A 22,981-nucleotide genomic window follows, 5' to 3' on the forward strand; every position below is an offset into this window, starting at 1 on the left:
GGGGTTTTGTTGATTTCATGAATGGCCTGAACCTTTGTACAAATTTTAAGAAATCTTTTTTAATGTGTTGTGGCCCTAAAAAATGTCTTATTAATGCTATTACTTCTGGCTCTGAAACCTTGCTACGCACACGCACTTTCCCATATTTGGGTCTACAATTTTCAGACAATGGATCTTGGGAAGCCTATTTGGCATATGGTCGGAGTAAATTTTTAAAGGTAGTTAATTCAGTTTTAAATCTCCCCCAACCAAAAAGAATTGTGATAGTGTTGTCCCTACTCAAAATCTACATAACACAGCGCGTACCCACGATAACATATGGGGCTGAAATCTGGGGCTTCATTAATTCTAAAAGCGTCCAGGCCGAAGAAAATAGATTTTGTAGGAGAATTCTGGGGATACCTATCTCCTCTTCATCCTTTGTCTGCCATAATGAGCTAAAATTATTTTATCTAGAAGATTACATTAGGTCCCGCCTTGCCCTTTTTTGGTTGAAGGTTTGGCAAAATCCGGCAGCCTCGTTAACAAGGGAAATTATAGTCAACTGTTTAAAATGCTACAAGGGCGGAGATATACTGTGGCTCGCAGAAATAAAGGCAATTCTAACTAGAGTAAATCTTGGACATATTTTTTATAAACCAGACTAGTTAGATGGAATTAACAAAAAGACAATTTGAGAAGCTATATATAAATATTATGGGGGCATAAGATACGCACAAGAGCTCTCTAAAATATCCGTCGCAAGTTATATATCAATGGTAGACAATGGAGACCTTCCTTGTAATTTACCAGTCAGTTACCTTTTAAGAGATATTACTCGCTGGGAACGAAGTTTGCTCACCGCCTTAGATCTGGCGCATAAAAATATTTGTTGTGTTTCCCCTTAGGCTTTCAGCCTAACATTGAGGAATTGCCTAGCCCTTGTGGCAATTAAGGTAAGCAATCTATGTTGCATTTTCAGTTCTTTTATAATTTTTATCAAAGGTACAGTAAGCAACTCTTGATCCCGAATAACGGACTTTAAAGTTGCTCATGAGACTATCCTTCAGCTTAATGGGGAAAATTTAACATTCCGTGTTTGTACTTTTTTTTAAATGGCTATTCGTTCACGCGCTTCTATTAACCCCTGATAAGTGGACCCGATTGTATCATATGCACTTTTTATTTTATGCTGATAAAAGATATATGCTCTTAGGTTCTTGATCAATGCTCAAATGTATGGAGTTTTATGCTTGGAATTCAATAGCTTATTTCCCACCGCTGCTATTTCCCCCAAAACAATCTGCACTTTGCACCTTGGCACTTTAATAATATATAATGCTGCTATATATATATCTTGACACACCTGTGACAACTTAATGAAGATTTATTTAATTGTTTTTATGCAGCTAAAGCTTTGATGTATGTTTTTCAACCCAGAGGATGTTTGTATGTAAATGTTTAAGTGATTAACTTTGTTAAAATTGTTTGTGCTTTTATGACACCTTATATCCGAATAAAGATTATTGAATTGAATAAATGGAAATTCAAGTACATTGAGAAAATTACAAAGTTGCTGCAAGTACGATTTAGCTGAGTATAAATATTATATTCCTGCATTAATGACAATGTTCAAATGTGTTTCGCTGGATAGAGGTCTTGTTAACCAAACTCTAAGGCATGCGTGCTGTCACCGCTCATAACATATTTGTGTGCAGTCCCACAAAGGGCGTATTTATTTATTAGGCAGCATTAGTTTCTCCTCTGATTTATCAGAAAAGAATGCGAGACATGTTAGGACCTTGAGCCTCTTTCTACCGCACACAGGCGGTCGTGAAACCTAATCACATTTCACCCACAAAGAATCAGCCATTGTACGCCAAATCCTGCAGGAACTGCTTGCACCAGCCCAGCTGCTCAGAAGCAGGCAGTGCCCCTGCACGTTACTGGACGCTGCCTGCGAATGAACGATTCCAGAGGAGACTCTGAAACTCCCCTCGAGCGGGACTCATTTGGTTCAGTCCGGATAGTTCTCAGGTTAAAAAGCGAGCCATGTGTTTGCGGAATTGATTTGCAGTTTGTGTTTTGGCACCCGCGGTGAGCTGTTCAGGCACTGCGCACAGCACTGCAGGTAAGAGCAGGAAAGATGTGTGTGTGTGTGTGTGTGTGTGCTGACTGTTGTCTTGTGTAATAACGAGCTCTGAAGTTCAACACCGTGCTTAATTGAATGTGTCTGAATGCACACGGTGTGTCCTCTGGACAGCATGTGCTTTTATTTACTGCACACCTATGTAAGTGCTACCTGTAACCTTGCATGCCCCATGACTGCACCAGCAGCACGTGCTGTGCCAACTGTTGTTTTACCATCCGGAGGCTATTGAGAGGCAGGAATGAATGAATGAGTGTAGGTGGTACAAGTGCTGCCGCAGGGGCCACCTTTTAGCATTACAGGCTTAAACTGGGCGTTATAATAATATTGCAACTAGATGTTATTGACGAAGCTACCCATGCTGTTAAACTCCGATTACAAAGTCATGACTTATTGTACTTTTTTTCAGCTGTCTGTTAGTTTTTCAAGGCTTCCATTGGCTTCACAGACTTCCAAAGAATTAAATATCTGTTCCTTGTTTTCTGTAGAGAGCAGGCACGCAGAAAGAACACAAACACACTTCCAGAAAAATGCATCAACAATGATGGGCGACTTTTTTTCGCTTTAATCGAAAACACGTGTTTAAAGAAAGCTAACAACGAAGTCTCTTCATAGAATCTCCATCTGCAATAGTGCAGGACGATCCTCACTCGTACACTATTAATATTCCAGGAACTCCGTGTACAATTAACCTCATACATGGCAAATAGAAAGTTGAATGCTAGATGACTTTTGTTGGGTTACTTGATTTGTTTACGTTCCTTACTTTTGGAAGTCCAATAGGTGAACTGACATAAAATACCAAATGAAAGCAACAGACACTAACAAACTCTTTCTAGAGGTACCTCCAATCAGCTGTTCCTTTGCTCCATCGCAGTTCAGTAGATGTTCAAAAACAATCAAAACAGCAGCTGGATATAATAGGAACCATTTGTGACTGGTCAGCTGGAATTCCCACTGGGTTAGCTTTACTCAAGCCAGTCGTGGGGAGTTTAGTTGGAATTTCGTGCAAAAGTGACCTGCGAAAAACGAGAATATGAGTCTCATGAGCTGATGTCCTTTGTGCAATCCAAAGTGATGGGCTAAAATAAATCTACCAGACTGCCCCTTCCTGGTTTAAAAGAGACAGTAAAACTACAGCATGTGTAAGTGAAATCTGTAAACTCACCCTGGAGCATGTGATTGACTTATCACCATAAACAACTGTATTCGGCAATTATACCATCAAAGTACAAACTCATTACAATATAATAAAAGTCTCATATTCAATTATATGACTGACCCCTGTGGAGCACTGCTGTAGATCCGCGATCAGGGTGATTTATGGGCACAGGAGCCTTGCATCCATGGCACGATGCATGGAACACCCATGGCTACCACTGAGGGGTGCATTGATGCATCCCCAGTAAAGACAAACAGGGGACTCACAATACGGCATGAAATGTTCCGATGTTGATATATGTACGTCTTTAAGGAGGTGGCATCATATTTACCTCAGTTAGCAATTCTGTGAGCTTTTCTTTGGGTGAAAGTAGAGGTGTAAGAAGTTATTCTATAACTAACAAAACTAATATCTGTGTTGGTGCAACCAAGCACATAATTTAGCTGTGCTCCAGCAAGTCAAGGATAGGGGCACCATGTTACTTCTGAGAGGTTATGAATGGATGATCTTGATAACCAGGGCCTATATTACAAATAGGGTGCATAGCTCGGTCTGTGCCACAACACCTTAAACTGGGTTTGCCAGGCTCAGACTGGGGCAGTGGACGCAATCACACTGAATGCTCCGCCCCCTGTGTAGGAGCGAACTCGCACCTTTGCCGGGAATGTAGTGAAAGGCGGAGTGTCTGTTTGAAGCCTCTGGGCCGCCTTTCACCTGGGCTGCAATTCACAGTGAGGCGGAGATCCTCCTGCCAGTGGGTGCAGTGAGTGACTGTACTTGCATGCAAAAGAATGCTTGAGGGGTCCCTGGAACCATTACCTGCTTTCATTGGTCGCACTTCTATGTGCACCGGATTCTTCTGCGCCTGTAATATGGCGCGGGTGGAAAATGGAAGTGTTTCATTATCTACATAGTGCTACACCTACAAGTAAAATGAGGGACCACCCTCTTGTGAACACGCTGGTGCAAAATGTGAACCAGCACTGTCCATATTTTGCAGTCACTTCTATCTTAACCAAGTGCCCCAGGGGTCAAGAAGTAAGCCCATCTGGGCACTTATTGTAATAAGGCATCAGGTGACTCCTGTCCATCTTCCTGGGCTAGTTGTCAATGGATGCCAACTCATACATGGCTTTGCCATCTGGTACACATTAGTGTGACATTGCAGAAAAAGGAGAAAGAACTTGATGTAGTGCCCACTATCTCATCCCACGCTCTTTACCACACCCCTGCCCTGGTTCATTTGAGGACGAGAAGCAGCTGTGGGGTATTGTACTCATACTTTGTTCCACCTGAGAAACTTTTGGGACACACTGGAGGCTCCCTTCCCCTTCATTCACCTCCCCTGCACCAACCTGTTCCCCTGCCTGCACCCACCTCCACTTAGCAGAAGTTTCCTAAGGGAGGGCAGATGCATTTTTCTCACAGAAATTCCAAGCAGAATTGCAGTGGAGAAATTGGGTTGATAATTATCACCAGAAAGTAGAGGAATTACCCGGGATGACTGGCTGGAATGTGTGGTCCTTAAGGCATTCTATATTCAGCCAGACCAAGGATGCTATTTTGCTACCATCCACGTCATTGCTAAAGCCTCGTATAAAAATTGAACCAAGTTTCATAACCCACGCCTTCAGATTAAGTTCAACCGGATTGAAGATTATCCACTGACGGACTAACACATTTGTGAAAGGCTTAGATCCCAATCACTTGAGGAGGGGCACACTAGATCAGATATGTATACCCTGGAAGCAAGCTTTTGTGACGATTGTGATATACATTCAGCTTCCTAAAATGTAGACTGGGAACAATTTGTCAGTGAAAGAGCAAGCGTAGAACTTCTGGGCGCTTTGAGACTAGATGGGGAGGATCAGAAATAATCAGGAAAAATGAGAAGTTAAGAGGCACAGAACAGAGTCCAGATTCCTGGAGAGGTGTTGGAGGCATAAAGTGAATTGAATGAATTAAAAAGGCTTCGGGTAGACGCAGGAAAGTACTCGACAACACTGCTGTGGACCTTGAGGGGGTCTATCTTTAAGAGTGGGCAGATGCTGTCTTCACTTTCTTTTGAAAGTAGATCCTCTGGTTGCGATTTGTGTTCCTCCTCTCCCTTCACACTATCCAGTTTTGTGTTTTTCATCACACGGTGGTGAGAATTAAACCCCTTTTGAACAATGACACTTGGGCAATATCAGATGATCATGGGTGTCCCAGCAGTCCCCTTGCAACCATAGCCTTCGCTCGGAGATGCTCACTGTTCTCTCTCACGCAGAGGTGTCCCACAGAGACTGGGGCCCTCCTCCCCTACGATCAGCTCTCTGCATGGATTTGGGGTCTTTGTTGAGGGGGGCCCCCAAGAGCTCCCCCTCTGGGGGGGGCGCCCTGCACTTCATGAAGTCCAACAGCTTCCTCCATAGAGCAGATGTAGAGAACCAGTACCCCAAACTGGAGGGTCAAGGTGAGCAGATTACAAAATATTGCAACTTTACTCCTTGGAATCTAAGCTCTATTGTGTTGTTTTGTAGCATTTCTATAGTGCTTATTACCCTCTATGTGGGAAAGTGAAGCGCACACCCACAAGGTTAGCATACTACATTGTGCGGAGAGTGTTGTCTTTGTTTTGAGCCTATATGGGAAATGTTTTAATGTCATGCACAAGCGACTGAAGAAGTGATTTTATCACGTCTCTGGACACTGTGTATAATTGGTGCGATGGATGAGGGGGAGTGAACGATGCACAGTTTTTGATTTGTAGCAACCGGTAATTAGCTCTGCATGTCCCGTTATTATCTTTAGGATTTTGTTATTTTATGGGTCCACATAATTATGCAGTCACTATTGGAGAAGGTTGTCCACTTTTCAATCTTTCTTTCTTTTGGAACTTGGGTGTACATACGTACGTTTGAGAAGCAAGGTGCACATTTGGGCAGAGTGTTCTGAGAGTGAGGGCAGCCACAAGTGAGCCAGGTAAACTTTTAACTATGTTGATTTGTTGAGCGCGGGAAACATTGTTTATTACAAAGCGGGAATCACGCTGTGCCTTTACAAAACCGGCAATAGAACTAACTCATTGTTACCATGCATTCGTTTAGCACACAAGTTGTTACAACGACTTGCTTTTGGGGCGGGGCACATTGGTGGAGTGTTCTTGGGTTTTAAGTTCAACACCTTCCCTACTGTTACACAGACTGGAGATGGAACTGTAAATGATACTATTGCAAAGTCCAGCGCCCCCCTAAGGCAAGTAGTTGTAACGACTTGCGTGCTAAAGTGACACGTTCATTCCAATGCCAACGCTGTAAAGGCATGCGTGCTAAACGCATGCAGAATTCCGCCATACAAGGATTTCACAGATATAACAAAAATCTTCATTAAGCAACTGTTTCTATTTTTAACATCCTAATTTGTGCCTACTGAAAACTAACAAGAAGCAGAAAATGAAAAAAAATGTATTACCAATTCTTACACGCGTTAACGCAGACTGTGTGACACTACTGCTAGAATCATACATTACATTAAAGGTTGTGCTTTGTGAGTTAAATAGCTGTAATTGCAGGAAGCAGCTTAAGTACAGATTCTTTAGACACAAATCAATAGGGAACAAAGATTATATATTGCTCTCTCTGGAGACTAGAAAGGTAGCCCCTCCCTCTTTGTAGGAACACATGTGGGGAACTAAGGCGCACATCCACAAGGGTAGCACACTACATTGTGCGGAGAGTCGTTGGAAGTGTGTTATCTTTGTTTTGAGCCTATATGTGAAATGTTTTAAGGTCATGCACAAGCGACTGAAGAAGGGCTCTTATCACGTCTCTGGACCCTGCCTATAATGGGTCCGATGGATGAGGGGGAGTGAACGATGCAGTTTTTGTTTTGTAGCAACCGGTAATTAGCTCTGCATGTCCCGTAATTATCTTTAGGGTTTTGTCCACACTTCGACCATTATTTTTTTGGTGGGAAATTGGGATGTACATATGTAAATTTGAGAAGCAAGGTGCACATTTGGGGAGAGGGTTCTGAGAGTGAGGGCAGCCACATGTGAGCCACGTAAGCGGTTAACTATGTGGATTTCTTGAGCACGGGAAACATTGTTTATTACAAAGCTGGAATCGCGCTGTGCCTTTACAAACCCGGAAATAGAACGAATGCGTCGTTACCATGCATTTGTTTAGCACACAAGTTGTTACAACGAGTTGATTTAGGGGCGGGGCACATTGGTGGAGTGGTGTTGGATTTTAAGTTCAACACCTTCCCGACTGTTGCACAGACTGGAGATGTAATAGTAAATGATACAATTCCAAAGTCCAGCGCCCTTTGAGGCAAGTAGTTGTAACGACTTGGTGCTAAAGTTACATGTCGTAATGACACGCTCGTTCTAATGCCAGCGTTGTAAAGGCATGCGTGCTAAACGCATGCAGAATTCCGCCATACAAGAGTTTCAGGGATATAACAAAAATCTTCATTAAGCAATTGTTTCTATTTTCAACATCATAATTTGTGCCTATTGAAAACTAACACGAAACAGCAAATGCAAAAATGTATTACCAATTCTTGCAGGCGTTACTCAGTGTGACACTACTGCTAAGAATCATATATTACATTGTTTTTAGGTTTCGCTGGTGGACGGAGCCGTTAGGCTCCGCCTCCAGAGAAATCTGTAGTTTCTAGTATGGGTGACTTGAACACGCCCCTCTGCTTCATTGGCTAGCTCCATAAATGGAGGCTAGCCATTGGAACAGAGAGGCGTCCGTCATGGCCGGAGGAGACACGGGGGCGTTCCCGAGATTCTTTGGCTTTTGGCTACGTCATGATACGTCAGCCAAAAGCCGGGAACGCCCCCGAGTCTCCTCCGGCCGGGCCGTGCTTGCTGCTGTCCTGGGCATCGTGAGTGTTTTTCCCCGGCACGTTTCCCGCCTCCCTCCCGCCGTTCGTGTTCTCTCCCGCCCCCCAGCTCCTTCGTCCTGCTCTGCCCCCCCCCCCTCACTCTGCCCGCAGCTCCGTCGTCCTGCTCTGCCCCCCCTTCCCTCCGCCCGCAGCTCCGTCGTCCTGCTCTGCCCCCCTTCCCTCCGCCCGCAGCTCCGTGGTCCTGCTCTGCCCCCCCTTCCCTCCGCCCGCAGCTCCGTCGTCCCGCTCTGCCCCCCCTTCCCTCCGCCCGCAGCTCCGTCGTCCCGCTCTGCCTTCCCTCCCCCCGCAGCTCCGTCGTCCTGCTCTGCCCCCCCTTCCCTCCCCCCGCAGCTCCGTCGTCCTGCATTGCACATAATGTAATACCCCCGTAACCTGCAAGGCCTCTATACGTCTCTCGTGAACAAGCTTTCAGTCGTGAGCAGACGGTCCGTCACCTGGCTCCCTGAACGAACTGATCAAACGCTCACTCAGGCAGACCACTAGAGATCAGTCCTGTTCCGCGCCGCCACCCTTTTAATCCAAATGGCGCCTATTCTGGTCAGCCCAGCCCATTAGAGGATTATAGTCCGTTCCAGAAAGGTAGTCCGTCATTAGTTGTCGTCCGCCAACTTCCTCAAAATCGGCTCGGGAAGAGGTAAGTAAATAAACTCCACAGCTCAGGATTTACGCCTCCCTCCCGCCGTTCGTGTTCTCTCCCGCCCCCCAGCTCCTTCGTCCTGCTCTGCCCCCCCCCCTCACTCTGCCCGCAGCTCCGTGGTCCTGCTCTGCCCCCTTCCCTCCGCCCGCAGCTCCGTGGTCCTGCTCTGCCCCCCCTTCCCTCCTCCCGCAGCTCCGTCGTCCCGCTCTGCCCCCCCTTCCCTATATACCAGCCAAGGCTCCTTACCCCGCACCGCCTGAAAGGACGAGATAGCATTCAGTGCATGGTGCACCGGGAGGATTGACGGAATGTGCTGCGCACACCGAGACAGGCTAGGGCGCCTCTTGGGTAGCACAGCATTACCGGGCATGCCCCCTGATCACCCTGTAGTGAGGGCGCTCTTTCCAAGGGGTCATTCTAGTGCGCAGACAGGAGCCGATATGCTATTTCGCCACTTTGGGGTCTCTTCCGGGGTGGAGGCATAGGGGCTACGAGTAACCAGCTCCCACCTGTGACCTCCCTTTCTTTCGGCAGCTGCAGCAAGGAGCACAAGTATCCCCCCTCATCCCTTAATTCTTTGGCTATTGTGTCAGTCGCTCCCCAGGACAGATGTAGTTCTCATATGTATGTGCCCCTAACATTGTATACTCCGTTACAGTGGGATCATGACAGTCAAGTTGGAGTTGTAGAAACAATATTTTAACCTGGGTTCTCTAGGTCGAGCATTGTTGATTTGTGATATTTCTCGAGAGGCTCCTGGTAGGCAAGCCGAGACGAGCAAAGGAATCCCTAGTGCGTTGTGGTGCACAGATACCCTGTAACACACGTTGTTCTCGTGTTCTTACTTATCTGGGGGAAGGGCGCTTTTTAACCCATATCACGAGCTTACGTGGTGGGAACCTGTGTGTGAGCCTTCCAGGTGAAGGCGGCGGATTGTGTTGGGAGACGTTACATGTAGTACTTGATTCACTTGCAAATACTACGGTTTTGTGGCGGGGGCTTAAAGTTGGTGTTCAGAAGTCGTGATTGGTATTTTCAGGGTAGCGTATTCGGCGTTTTTATTTTATTTTTACCCCTTCACCCTTTCTCTATGCACCTCGATTATGTTCTCTTCCCGAAGGAGCCATTTTAAGCCATGTACTCTGCGCGCCTGTGAACAAAAGCCGCCAGCAAAGCGCCTTCCAAACGTGGCGGATTTGAGCCGAAACCCCTCCCAAAAACAATCCATCCTACTGTTTGCTAACGATGAACATGTATAAATCCCTAATTCGATCAAACGAATTAAAGATTATTTGATTTGTTTTTAATCTTATGAGTCGTCCCAAAAAATAAAACGAAATATCCTAAAACCCAATTGGAATACTTTCCAATCCTCCTTCAGTGGTAAAGACTGCTCTTGGGGACCCCGTGCTCCCCGGGGGTTCTGAGCCGCTGTGGCTGGGAGCTGCAGTGGCAGCCAACATGGCCTCCTCCCTCGCTCTCTGCCTCTCTCCCTCTGTGCGGCTCCCCCCTCGGCTCCCTGTTTATATAGAGCCATTGCAGCTCTCTAATATAGACTCTGCAGGATGGGAAGGTGCTTTGGAGGCCCACGTCACTGCCTCTCCATTTATACAACCGGGCCAAAATTTTAAATAGGGAGACGGGCTTTGGCTGCCAGCAAGGGAGGTGCTGCTGCGGTGGGAGGGTAGAGAAAAGGATCTGCGGCGCTGGGAGGTAGCGAGGCAGGGGAATCGCTTATATATGGGTTGTGACAGTGCGAGGATGACTACAAATGGAGGAGGAAGCAGGGACTCTAATGTTGAGCGATTTGTTATGTTTGAGGCAGGCTTGGCGAATGATCTGCTTCGAATTCATTTCAATGTATTCGATTTGTGTGGTATTTCTGAGTTAGTGGGGTAGTTCGAGTGAGGGCAGGTCCATGAAATGAGCTCGTGGCTGGTGATGGCGACAAGAAGAAAGGCTTTAGGCTACTGCTTACCGGGCATGTTTATCACAAAGGCGGCTCTCGAAATTAGTTGCTTTGCTAGCTCTCCCGAGAGTAGTTGTGCATCCCCAGTCAGATGAACACTGAGATGCGAGCTTGTGCCAATTCAAGATCGCTCTTGCTGTTTAGTTATAATTGTGCACTGTCAAATAAATATTCTTCACTCTACGCTGGAAGTGGTAACATTCAGTTTCTGACTTCTCTTATTTTACCGGGCTGCTGCTTTGCAATTTTAAAATAACAACCATCTTGCGCATTATTCTATGCTTTATGTTTAGTAATTCAAAAAACGAAACTTTAGCATTATATTACAGTGCAGGGTATTTATGATAATTAATGCTGCTCTCTGTCGTGACTTACTCTTTAGCTTCATATTTAGTCATAACATACCTATAAATTGTCCAGGCACAGCATGTTAGTGGGGGTCGATATCATTTAAAAGCAAGGGGGTCCGTGTGGTAGGTGGGTGCGTGTGGCTCTGTGTGTGGGTGTGTGTGGCTCTGTGGTTCTGTGTGTGTGTGTGGGTGCAAATGCAATAGGTCACACATTTGCGAGAGATTAAGCTATTGGCATTGTAAATGACAATGCCATTTATTTATCTGTTTTCAAAAACAACACATAAATAAAACGTTTGTCATTTAAAATGCCAATAGCTCTAACTTTTGCAAAGGCGAAACCGTTGCATTGTAAATGCTTGTTTATTCATGCTTGTGTGGAGACGGAGGTTGTGCTTTGTGAGTTAAGTAGCTGTAATTGGCAGGAAACAGCTAAAGTACAGATTCTTTAGACACCACTCAATAGGGAACAAAGATTATATATTGCCCTCTCAGGAGTCTGGTAAGGTAGCCCCTCCCTTTGTAAGAACTATCTATGCAGTGATGTGGTGTTTTGTCGATCGACCCCATCAACGCTAACATCTACTTAAATACTATGTTCTTTTTATGTTTATTGTGCTCTGAGAGCAATTATTCTGTCACCCTGCTGAGGCAGCTGTCGGTAGTCCTTTTAAATGTTCTTTATAATTGAGTAAAACTCCTAATTCCAGAATTCCAAAATTCTTCTGCCGTCTCTAGTTCCTGGCAGGGGTGCCCTTCAGAGCAAATGCAGCCCTTAGGTCATCCACGCTGTGCCAGAGCTGGATGTCCATCCTGTGACCACTGCCTTCACATGGCCCTGGAGACAAATGTCATAAAAAGTATAAGAAGCTTCTCCATCTTGGGTGTCATTCTAGTCTTTAATTGAGCGATTGTGGAGTGAATAGTTTTCTGCAGGCGAGAAGCCAAAGTTGGTACTAATCTGGCTGTATGCCACAAGGCAGGCCATTGAGCAAATTACATAATAGAAGCATTTGTTTTTAACCTCCATGTTTTATTCCTGCTGAAGGCTCATTGTAACTAGTTAATGCACTGAAACATCTTTGAATATTAAGCTGTAATGGCTTTGCCTACTTAGAACTGAAACACTAGAAGAGGCATTGCATCAGTGAACAACTATACTTGCACCAACGATAAGTTCCTTCCTATATCCCTTAGCGTGGCAAGGTTTTCAGTTTCTGCAACCATACAACTTAGATTCCAAACTATGGCCATGTTTAGTGTTTAATGATTTAAATCTGGAATACATTTGCAGCAACATTCCCTCGAATGTATAGACACCAACTGGTAGCCTAATGGAAAACATATTGTGCTCTTTTTCGGCAGGGAATGGATTGAAAGCAGCTGCAGAACATTCTGCAGTTTTTAACATACAATTCATCTTATAGCACTTAGTGGTACTAAAAAGGCTTATATTGAAGTGTGCAATGGAGCAATATTGGGATTTAATTAACATTTTTCTATGTAACCAGTCATTTTTGCTCTTCCACTCTCCGCATTTTATCTTAATAGCTTTATGAGTGTTTCTCTTTTTCATGTGCTGAATGAAATACTATTTTCTGCCTCTCCAAAGCATCTTAGCAGAAGAACAAGAAAGTTCTATGTTGCCTTGGCTAATGAACAAACAGGCTTTAATGATGAGATGTAACCCGTACAGTGAGACAGAACACATCCTTGAGACACGATGATGTAACATAAAGCACAGGAACTACAAAGGCCCTTCCTGGCCAACCGCGCCGGTGGGCCTATAAACAGTGTCACTTGGCATAAAAGGAGTGGAAATAAATCCTAGGTGGCTACAGTGTCTCCCAGATCTTTTGTATTCAGAACCTCTGGCTTTTTTTTACCTCGATTTAATAGCTTTAATATATATGGAATTAATAATTTACTGTTGTGGTCATCTCTAAATTAGCAGACAGCGCCCCCTTGTGGCAGACTGTCACAAGCGCCGGTGTTGACAATTTAAGTGCTAATGCTGAGCACCAGAAAACACTGGCTAAAATTAAGCACTGCTTTCTCCTACAGTGCATCACCTGTCAATCTGGGACTGCCCTGTACATTAGGCAGGACAACGACCCTGCTATCACTTTGAGAAGTGAGATTTACGGTGCAGAATCACATCTTCACGCTTTCTGGTCACACTTTCACCAGGTACATGGCTGGGAAGTCTGTAACTATTTTTGCCCCATCCCATTTGTTCCATGTAGAGGTTGAATAGCAGGATTCAAAGTGAAGCTCCATTGCACACAAAACCAAATGGTGTGGGTAGGATTGGAATCACATGATGTCAGAGTAAGAAGAAAGCCCATTCAAGGTTCTGGTACTGCAGGCCAACACACATGTGCACTATGTTCACTGGTTGCCTGAGTGTGTAACCTAAAAAACAATCTGAAAGGACTATTAGGCAAGTCAAGCCATTGTCTACTATGGACAGGAGGGATTTGAATGCATATATGTGGTCTCAAAGATGCACCAGTCTTTATCTTATCTGCAAATGGTGTAAGACTTCATTTTGATCAATTCTGGATTGAAGCTTCATCACATTTGTCAACATGTTCAACTAAGCATGAAAATGTGGCTGGATAACAAGCAGTTAACACAGGCTCAGTAGCGCACAACTAAAGTAAATCTATTGATCAAACCTTTTCAAACCTTTTTTGAAAAAAACATATTATTTATTCATATGTTTTTACTCATCAGTCTACCTTATTTCAACACAACATTTTATGTTCATACATAGACACTTAAATTTCCGTTTGCTGAATCAAAATCATACATATATATACATTGAGAAAACATTAAATTTTCTTGTATGCATCATAATCCGCCCGCCCAATGCATTTCGGGACAAGTGTAGAGTCCCTTCGTCAGGGGCAATGCTGCAAAATAACATGTACAGACACATCAGTTTCTTTTTTAAGTATACACATGGTTCAATACAATTTCAATAATACCATCACCAAAGAAAAGCCAAAAATGAAAGAAAAAAACACCCGTAGTGTAGTTATCAACAAGCCTCAAAAACCCGAAAAAACATAACCAAAGACTACTCACATTTATACAGAAGTAAATATACTTATTGCGAGCTTCGATCTTCCTAGGTCCAAATAAACTATAGAAAAGCCAAACGAACAAAATCAGGCTACCGTCTCTATATACATGCGTGAAAAGTCTAGCCATAATGCAGTCAAGCGCTATGTAAAGGCATACCTGTATATCCTTCAGGTACCTGCGTCCTGAAAGCCTTTTTCCACTTAATGTGTCTTCAAAAATTCGAGACCAGTCTGCAGAAAAAATAGAGTACTAAATACACGATATGGTTCCATAGTTTACACTATCAAAAAAGTTCTAAACCTCGCTCTGTGAACGAATCCTTACCGATTAAAACTGCAAGATTAACTCGTCAAACAATCCACACGTAAACCTTCCGACGATCGGAATCTCCCGCGTTTGTGTTAGCAGTGACGGTTCAGGGTTAAACTACTGTAACCTTCATCCCTATTGGTTACAACGGAACTACTCTAACCAATCAAGTGCGAGCTGCCATTCCAATTGCAATATGTCATCCGTAGCTACGGTAACAAAGCTCTAGCGTTAAATGTAATAAACACCTGTTTTATCTATATGCTAAAAGCAAAGAAAAAACGGGTAGATAGCATACCGTCTCCTTAAATATTTGAATGTCCGTGTTCTACGAGAAAACACTAGCTTAAAGGACTCGTGGCATATCGCAGTTCTACAAAACGTGACCACACGTATGAGTTCCAACCTCAAGACATCTCAAGCTTCAACTAAACTTTATTGAACGCTATAGGCACGCGACAGTCACAGTGTTCGACTAATGTGATTAAAACAACCACCAGAGAAGAAAAACTTCACCAAAAATATATAAGTGAAACAAGGTAAAGGAAAATAATAATAAGGTGAAAAGAATATAATACACATGAAAAAAGTTGGTCTTTAACGGACATTAAGAAATAGAGCCCAATAAAACATAATATAATAAATACATTTTGATGACTAGCCAAATCAGAATATATACAGCAAGGTGAACACTTGTATACAAAAGGTTACAAAAAGCTGCTTAACTCAATCCGATCATTCAATCCCCCGGGGGTCAGTGTCCCCAACATTTTTATCCAAAAAGATTCCCTTTGTAGTAATTTCTTGTTCCTGTCACAACCCTCTGTGATTGCTACTGTCTCTAAAATGGTGAATCTAAGTTGGGCAATAGTATGTTTTTTTTCTAGCCAATGTGTTGCTAAGGATGATGTCATAGATTTATTTCGTATTCTGCTTTTATGCTCTGAGATACGAATTTTCAATTTCCGCTCGGTTTTTCCCACATATAAAAGTCCACAAGGACATTTAATAGTGTATATAACCTGATTGGTGTTACAATCTCCTACAAATTTCAATTTGATAGTTCTTCCAGATTGAGGATGCGTAATCACATTTCCAATCATCACATTGTTGCAATGCACACAATTAGTGCATCTCCTCATTCCTTTATATTCCTTCATTTTTGCAGACTCTGAATGCTTTAACAATTCTTTTAGGTTTTTAGACCTTGTATAAGCAAACAAGGGTTTATCACTGAAGCTGTTGTGAAAGTCATTTTCTTGCTGAAGGAGTTCCCATCTTTTTTGTATGATATTTTTCAATTTTGGTGAGTTGACAGAGTATTTTGAGACAAATACATTCCGTTTTTGTGCTTCTTTGTGTTTTTGTACTAATAAATCAGTACGATTTTTCTCAATGGCTTTATTTTGCGCTGTATCCAATATGTCAATCGGGTAACCTCTTTTTATGTAGTTTTCCTTGTATTCCTTGATGTATTCCAGGCATTCATCCTGTCCTGTGACTATTCTCCTAATCCTCAAGAATTGAGAATATGGTAGATTCTTCAGTAGATTCGGAGGATGAAAGCTATGATAAAGCAACATACTGTTCTTGTCAGTTGGTTTACGATACAAAGAAGTGTTGATCCTTTCTCCTTCAAGTTCTACCATCACATCCAAGTATGCTATTTTTGATCTACTGATAGTATGTGTCACCTGAATTCGTGGATTCCTAGAATTCAATAGTGTGATGTTCTGATGTAGTTGTGCTTCTGTTCCGGACCATATTAAAAAAATATCGTCTATGAAGCGACAAAAAAATTCAAGGTGTTCCGTCCATTCTTTGTGGGCAAAAACATGTTCTTGCTCGAATTTTGCCATGTAGGTATTGGCAAATACTGGAGCCCCAGTAAAGCCCATTGATGTCCCATTCAGCTGCATGTAAAATCTTTCAGACCATTGAAAATAGCTATTCTTTAAGCAGAAGTGTGTTAGCTGCAATAGGAACACTGGATTGATATCAATTTCTGGATGCTGCAACAACATCCATTCTTCAGCTTCCAATCCGTCACTGTGTCCAATTGATGTGTACAACGACACAACATCTATGGTACATAGAATAAATTCTTTGCCTGTTTGTAAGTTGACTGATGTCAGCTTCACCAAGGGCGGGCGGATTATGATGCATACAAGAAAATTTAATGTTTTCTCAATGTATATATATGTATGATTTTGATTCAGCAAACGGAAATTTAAGTGTCTATGTATGAACATAAAATGTTGTGTTGAAATAAGGTAGACTGATGAGTAAAAACATATGAATAAATAATATGTTTTTTTCAAAAAAGGTTTGAAAAGGTTTGATCAATAGATTTACTTTAGTTGTGCGCTACTGAGCCTGTGTTAACTGCTTGTTATCCAGCCACATTTTCATGCTACTTTATAGAGTGTTAGGGTACACTCAATCAGTCGCAGCACACAGATCATAATATCAGGTGTAGACTTGGTAAAACTTGGAATAACATAGGAGTGCTCGGTGCACAATTGTTCATTTCTAACATGTTCAACTAAGTCATAAAATCTCTGACTGGAAAACGTTGGGGTTTAAAGAGGAAAATGTACTTTTAGTTGGGTGGAACAGTGATAAAGGCTAATGTTATACTGCCCTAGGCCTGGGGTGCAAACTCTCCTACCCTGTAACTTCTGGCCTCTGGATTTTTCTTCAGCGGTACTGCCAGTGAAGGTAGTGCGTAAACGAGGTGTTATGTTTAACAATGATCTTTCTTTGGAGGCGCAGGTATCGAAACTAGTAGCTGGCTGTTTAGCTATTATCAGACTTCTGAGAAAAATCCTTCCACTATTACCGCCTCCTGCCCGGGTTGAGGTGGTACGGTGCACTGTGCTCAGCAGGTTAGATTATTGTAACTCCTTGTTGTTGGATTCTCCGAGCTATCTTATGGATAGACTCCAGAGAATCCAGTCTGTGGTGGCAAAACTAGCACTGGGGTGGCCGACGAGTGCTTTTTCCTCTAAGGCCTTGGCCCAGCTACACTGGCTCTCGGTGAGACAGAGAGTACAATTTAAGTCTCTCTATCTGGCCTTTAAGGCCCTGCATGATTTAGGCCCTGTTGGCCTACAAAGGAAATATAGGTGGTATGCTCCAGCCCGCAGCCTACGATCCTACGATCCTCCTCTGCTAGGTTGGTGACAATATCTCGTTTTAAGAAAACCAAAGCGGCGAAATTGTGGAATGCCCTTCCGGCTGAGCTTAGACATATTTCCGATCTCCTCCTGTTTAGGAGGAGATTCAAAACACTACTCTTCCTGAAATTTTAGTTTGCCACCGGCTGCCTTCGCTGTTATGAGTCTGCCAGCGCCAGATGCCAGGATGCCTTTTCTGCCTTTTCTAGGTGACAGATGCGCTCTATAAATGTAATAAATAAATAATGGCCTCATTACGACTTGGGCGGTCCATTGGACCACTGTGGGCGCTGTGGCTGCTCAACGACTGCCACCAGACTGCCGGCACCCCCAAGATCTAGGATTCCGCTGGGCTGGCAGTGTTACCCTCAGGAAAATATGCTGGTGGAGCTGCAGCCGGCACCACTAAGCATATTTTAAGTTGCCTCACAGCAACCCTTTTCATGATGGTGCGACTGCCATGAAAGAGGTTGCGGAGAGGCAGCAAAGGGGGCCCTAACAGGGCCCCCTGATATTCCAGGGCTTGGAGTGCAATCAGGGGCGGGGCACATGTTGTGCCCCCCTGTATTTATAAACCCCAGTTTCTGCACAGTGCGGCATGCGCCGCACCATGCATGAACCTGCAGACAATGCTGTCACTGTGGCGGTCTGCATGTAAGGCTCTTCAATGAGCCTTACAGACCACCGCAGTTGCAGCGCCGCCTTGCCAGCTTCCGCCATGGTTTATAATCGTAATCCAGCGGGTGGTATGAGTACGGCTTTGCCGGTCCTGCCGTGGGGCCCTGCTGTGGCGGCCCGCAGGAGGACTGCCAATGTCATAATAAGGCCCTTTGTTTGAACACTACATGTCAACTACTAGACGGCATCCATATATGGTACAGAATATATAAAGTCTGCGATGTCTCCATTTCATTTTCAATCCAAAATTAATATTAAATTAATCCACGCTATTAGTTATTTGGGACATAATCAGTAAATAGCTAGAAAACATCTATAAATTGTATGTATACATTAATACTCATTCCTCTACTCGCCTTTAATCTAGTACCAGAGAAAATCAAAAAGTAGGAGTAGCAGGCGGCCAAATATCTAATAAATATCTTTATTTGATAGTTGATTAAAACCTTTCACATTATGTATAAAATCCATGCTTTCCATATATCACAGCGTATGAGAACTCTTTAAACTGAAATAGATAGAAGGCTCCGAGATAGCCAATAGTGCACGTGCCAAGAACTTGATGGGAACAATCATGGATGCACTGCACCTGGGGAGATCCCGGAGTCACCAGGGAAGTGGTTCTTGCTGCCACTCTGTCAATGAACTTCACACCTCACGCGGTGAGCCTGCAGTTCCTACCTTAAAACATTGTTCAATTGCCTCCTGAGATAGAATACTAAATTCTCAAAATAATGACTTAAACCAGAATTGCTTTTCCCACCTGAAGCCGGGACAGGTGCACAGAACGTGGGCCAGTGGTTCCTTCGAGTGGGGCAGAAGCGACAAGCAGCATCTGCCCATGTGAATTTCCATCTTTGGGCTACTTCACCAGTGCCAAATAGGTCCTTCATAATTTAAGTAATCTTACTTTATACGGTTACTAGCAGGCCGTCCCGACATTGTCTGGGTATGAATTGCTGCCGACCAGTAGTTTATTGCTTTGTAGGATTTCGTTTTGATAGCATTTCTTATCTGTGACAGGCCTGCGAAACGCTCCGATTCACAGTGCACTGCTGATGCACGTAAGAGTGCGCGTTCAGTAGTGTGTGAACTCGAGTTTCCCTACTTTATTTTTCCTTGCAATATTATATAGCGCAAACTCGACAACATGGCATGAGCACAATTTACATTACAGAAGAACACATTCATTTGTGGTAGGCACGGGGAGACAAAGCGATTTGCCTGGAATCACAGTATATTGAGCTGATGCCGAGATTCGAACGTAGCTCCCCAGCTCTAAAGTTCGCAATTCTAGAACTTGTGGCGGGAGGTGTGTCTAAAAGTGTATGTCGGTGCCGGCCATCAATGAGAGAGACCTATGCATTTTTCAAATCGGTGGAGAAAAATATGAGTATATTGCTGGAGATGTGAGCCGCTGTGCCACCAATGTACTTACCGGGGGAAGGTAAACACCCATTATACCGCAACTTTCTTTCCGCATACCATCACTCCGCATACTTTCATTACGAAAGTACCATGACTCCGCAATGCCATTATAACGCATGGAATTACATTTTATATGCTTTTACCACGCATACATTTATAACGAAATTCGTTGTAAATGCATGAATGGTAAAAGCATGTTCTTTTTTAATGATTGGATAAGGTAAGCATGGGTATAGGGGTATATGTTTTGGGGTACTGAGGTATATGTTTTGGGGTGTTTGGGTATTTTAAGTGTTCAGATATAGTTTTGGGTTATGGGGTACAGGGGTAGTTTTAGGCTTAAGGGATAGGTATGGGGTTTGGGGTACAGGGGTATTTTTAGGGTTCAGGGCTAGGTTTGGTTTTGGGGTACAGGAGTATTTTTAGGGTTCAGGGCTAGGTTTGGGGTTTGGGGTACAGGGGTATTTTTAGGGTTCAGGGTTAGGTTTGGGTTTTGAGGTACAGGGGTATTTATAGGGTTCAGGGCTAGGTTTGGGTTTTGGGGTACAGGGGTATTTTTAGGGATTAGGGATAGGTTTGGGTTTTGGGGAACAAGGTATATTTATAGGGTTAAGATGGGTTAGTGTTTAAGGGTGTTGGGGTATTTTAAGGAGTAAGGGTGGGTTATGATTATGGGGTGCAGGGGTATTTAAAGGGAGCAGGGTGGACACCCGGAGCTGGAATGTACAGAACCTGGGAAGAAAAAACAATGAAATATTGGGCACAACGCTCGCTTTTATTTTCCGTAATCCGGCGCCCCGCACACGCCCACGCCCCCAGCACATGCCCACAGCACATGATATGAGACATGGCATGAAGGGCAGAACGTATCACACGCCCCCAGCATTTGTCACGCCCCCAGCACACGCCCACAGCACAACGCAGACACACCCACAAGGGACAACTTTGCTGGCACAGTTCTTTTACCTTTTAAATGTATATGGTGGGCGTCTGCATAGCCTATGTCCTTCAGCTGCAACTGCCCTTTCCAACGCTGTATTGGGTGTTGTGATTGGTGCTGTGGTTCCTGAGATTACCCGCCTCAAAGGTTTTGGCTCTCTCTTTATTATATTAGTATAGATGACAGAGGGTGTGTCATGAGGGTTTAGCTCACTATACGTTGCCACTATAAACTGGTTGTGAGACTTGGATTGGAATGTAAGAATATCCTTTTTTGGTGACTGACTTTTCACAGCCCTCCACAGGAGACATTTAAACAAATCATAAGAAATATTCAATGCCAAGGGAGGGTCATTTGTAGATCAATCAAAGTCTTCCGAATACAAGCTGTCATGAGGACAGATTGACATTTCTTGACTCAGCTGAAATGTAAAGCTTCTGGCTCCAGCTTGCTTTATTTTGAACCACAGTTTCAGCACATTGGCCTTTGTACCAGTATTCCTCTGTAAGGCCAAATTCTAGTTGAATCGGAGATTCACTGGTGGAGTTAGGAAGCAGAAGGATTTGCCCGAAGAGCCTTGATTGCTGCTGATCTAACCACTGCCCATGTTTATCAGGAAAGGCTTCTAGTCCATATAGCAGTGAGGGCAAAAGCATAGCTTTTATGACTTGCAGCAATGAAGGGCCTGTAAGGGTAGCTGCAGCTTTCTTAAATCCGCTATCCCTGTCGCCCTTTTTTGCAGGGTTGCAGTGTGAAGACTTGAGACAACCAAGGCCTGAAATTCAATGCTGAGGTATTAGTAGGAGTTAGGTTTATCAATGGTCTACTCGCCTTCTTTCCATGACCAGGGATGCCACCTGCGTGTCCTTGTAAAGTAACAATGTTCCAGAATTGTTTAGAACCCAATTCTACTATTGTGTAAGATGCTGGAACTAACTAGTATTCATCTGCACAAAATGTGCTAAGGAAATCCATCTGTAATACATGTTCTCCTCTGTAATGTCAATTATTTAAATGACATTTGCAAAATTACAGGAACGTTGTTTGTATAAAATAAAATTTGTAATTTAATAGATCCAGCAAATAACCCTGAGTTTGACACTAAACAAGGGTGCTACAACCAGAACGAGCGATGAATCCAGACTCCTATTTCTGGATTAGCATCCCTCCGATGGATTCAACCCAAAGCCAGTGGTTCACTCTTCAAGAGAAAACGTCAGTTCTTGTAATTCCGAGATTATGATTTAAAGCGAATTTTCTTTGCAGTTTTGTAACCCTGATAGGTTCCAGGAACAGAGGGCAGCCCTTGTTGATGTTATGACACAGAGAGCATTTTAAATTTGGAATCCTACCGTGGTAAATTGATTATCAGCATTTTTGAGGCGGTAATATATGTGGATGCCAGGACATCTGGAGCTGCACTTTGCAGCATTTCAGGAGTCCCAGCTGTGTGGTGTTTGCATACTTTTGTTGACATCTTGTTTGCGCATTCTGCACGTGTTGCTTTTCACCACTACCTAAATTTAGCGTGTTCACACTAGGATACACCTATATCTAATGTTCAGTGAGTGTACATGTTGCAGCATGATGGCAGATCTAACATCCTGCCGGTTGTGCCTAAGTCCAAGTAGAAAGCTGTAAATCAGGCGTGAAAGCACATGTAGTAAATCCCGCATCCTGCAGCATGGATATTCATCAGATTCTTATTTCCACAATAAAATCTAGGGCCTCTCGAAAGAAGCCATTAGTGTTGCATTTTCAAAGGATACTCATCTTATGTACGAGATTTTAATACAGCACTTACACATTCTGCTTTTGCCATGTTTTTTCCATTTGTATTTTTCTTGTTTCTAAAGTTCTAAACACATTTTTATTTGCTTCACGAAAAAATATGGTTCAGAATACAAAACCTCATCTGCAACCAATTAAGGTTTGAAGGTTTTATTAAATTAGTACAGTTAATTAAAACCATTGCTATAGAGTATCAACATTAGCGCAATTATCACGTTAAAAAGCAAAACTAAGAAAACCATCAAGGTTTGAGTTCCTATACATATAACTAAAAAGGCAATCATGTAGTTACCATTGTAATCACATACAAAATTCAAAAGCCTAAAATAAAATGAATGAATACGGGAATACTAGGCCAGGGAATGAAAAAAGTCTGTGATGAGATTTTGGGGAGGAGGAACTGGAAGAGCAGGAG

General features: G+C 43.4%; 1 protein-coding gene across 1 annotated transcript in view; it reads left to right on the top strand.

Annotated features, from left to right (window-relative positions):
• The first annotated feature begins 1,851 nt into the window (after window positions 1-1,851).
• Window positions 1,852-22,981, top strand: part of CAPN6 (calpain 6) — a 521,958-nt gene continuing 500,828 nt past the window's right edge. Inside the window, exon 1 of the mRNA XM_086918437.1 lies at window positions 1,852-2,110. The gene's annotated coding sequence lies outside the window, so the exon portion shown is untranslated. The remainder of the gene's footprint in view (window positions 2,111-22,981) is intronic.

This window comes from Lissotriton vulgaris, chromosome 4_1 (assembly GCF_964263255.1).
Source record: "Lissotriton vulgaris chromosome 4_1, aLisVul1.2, whole genome shotgun sequence".
Classification (NCBI taxonomy): Eukaryota; Metazoa; Chordata; class Amphibia; order Caudata; family Salamandridae; genus Lissotriton; species Lissotriton vulgaris.